Source organism: Hyposmocoma kahamanoa, unplaced genomic scaffold (assembly GCF_003589595.1).
Source record: "Hyposmocoma kahamanoa isolate Upper Pololo Valley unplaced genomic scaffold, ASM358959v1 160, whole genome shotgun sequence".
In the NCBI taxonomy this organism is placed as follows: Eukaryota; Metazoa; Arthropoda; class Insecta; order Lepidoptera; family Cosmopterigidae; genus Hyposmocoma; species Hyposmocoma kahamanoa.
The window spans coordinates 7,838,350-7,840,164 of NW_020653575.1; the positions used below are offsets into that span (position 1 = coordinate 7,838,350).

Genomic DNA, 1,815 nt, shown 5'->3' on the forward strand with positions numbered 1-1,815 from the left:
TAAACGTCAAACAATTTTCGCACGAAGAAAATTTAGCATTGAAATCGAATTGTGGTAAGAACTTAGAGGACGGAAAAAAATTAAGGAATAAGAAACATGCGAAACTTCGATCGAAATTTCGTTTTTCGTTGATAAAGAGTAGACCTCCTGACCATGTTTCCTTTCCATCCGTTTCCTAACCTGTTAATTTGACGTTGGCACAAAGTCTTCTAGCGCCATTATATAAAAAAAAATACGTTGATTTTGACCACAAATGTGTCGAAAACATTGCCACTATAAAATGACAAAGAAATGAACGTATAAACTCAAGGTTTCCTCTAAACTTTTCTCTTTTTCATCACGATTTCTTGGAATTCCCGGTCAAAAACCAGTGAAACTTACAGAGGCGTGTAATGGCGGAGGTGGAAGAAATATCGAATATTGCGATGGTCGTTGCTCAGTATTGGCAGACTGTATTTTTCATACTAATAATTTTCACCACTTACATATCATTAAGAAACATCTGTCGCATGATATTGAAAGCCTGAAGGTAAAGATAACAAAGAACTAATAAATATAACAGTAGAAATCAAGAGACTTCAATGTAGTATATAGATATCGTTGGTAGAATTACTATTACTTATACCTTGTGGCATTACAAGCTTGTAGTGCACCGTACGGATGTCGATCGCTCGCTGCACTCGCTCGGCTCGTGCAGCTTTGTCATATACTATCCTTACCTAAACCCACAAGAGAAGGTTAAACCAACAAATAGCAAAATATAATAGCAAATGCAAGCAAATTCGGTTCTGGCACTTGTCGGCCGCTAGCGTGACACACTCGCTGCACTCGCTCGGCTCGTGCAGCTTTGTCATATACTAATCTAACCTACATCCGCAAGAGAAGGTCGAACCCACTAGCAAATGCAAACAAATTCGGTTTATTTCCCATTGCACCTAAACACCACTGGAATTATATTTATAATACATTATACCCAGTGAATGTTATATCTGAAGTGTTTATATAAAATGAACATTATGTCATCGGTATATTAGATTGAAAGTTGTTATATCAATCGTCTATTATGTATAATATTGTTACCAATAAATAATTTAATTTCATTTATTTCTAAATGATTATCACTAGTATCAGGTTTCTTACCACGGTATGACTTCTTTTTATTATCCCGATATTTATTAAAAAAAAAAAATCATTTATTTCATTGCTCAGTGACTTTTATTTCATGCAAGAATATGTCAAATGTCTGCATACCATAAATTAATCATATCTGTTGAGCGTTATACCGACTAAAAATATGTCATTTGTTGATATGTATCACAAATCGCAACCTTCGTGATCACACACATAGACAACCACAAATTACGCACAAACTCACGAGGGAAATAAATGTAGGCCATTCAATTATTTCCCCTGGCCCGGGAATCAAACTCGGGACCTCTGCGCGGCAGCCCAGCATGGTAACCGTTCGGCCAAGGAAGCAGTATTTCATATGATAAACCACTTTTTGTCCAAGCGAGCGAGTAAGGTGGAGTCTAACGGGGTGAGCTAAGCAGGAAATGAGATAGGTCAGATGAGTGAGTTGTTTGCCTTCTTTAGCGAGAAGGCTTAGCGGAGTTAAGTTAGGCAAAAAATGAAATAGGTTAGATGAGAGAGTCGTTTGCCTTCATTAGCGCGAGGGCTTAGCGGAGTAAGCTAGGCAGGAAATGAGATAGGTCATACGAGGGAGTCGTTTGCCTTCTTTAGCGAGAGGGCTTAGCTGAGTAAGCAGGGCGGGAAATGAGATAGGTCAGACGAGGGAGTCGTTTGCCTTCTTTA

General features: G+C 38.2%; 1 long non-coding RNA gene across 1 annotated transcript in view; it reads left to right on the plus strand.

The window, feature by feature from the left end:
• The first annotated feature begins 289 nt into the window (after positions 1–289).
• LOC113225420 overlaps positions 290–1,815 on the plus strand; it is a 6,007-nt gene continuing 4,481 nt past the window's right edge. Inside the window, exon 1 of the long non-coding RNA XR_003310022.1 lies at positions 290–529. This is a non-coding gene — a long non-coding RNA (uncharacterized LOC113225420). The remainder of the gene's footprint in view (positions 530–1,815) is intronic.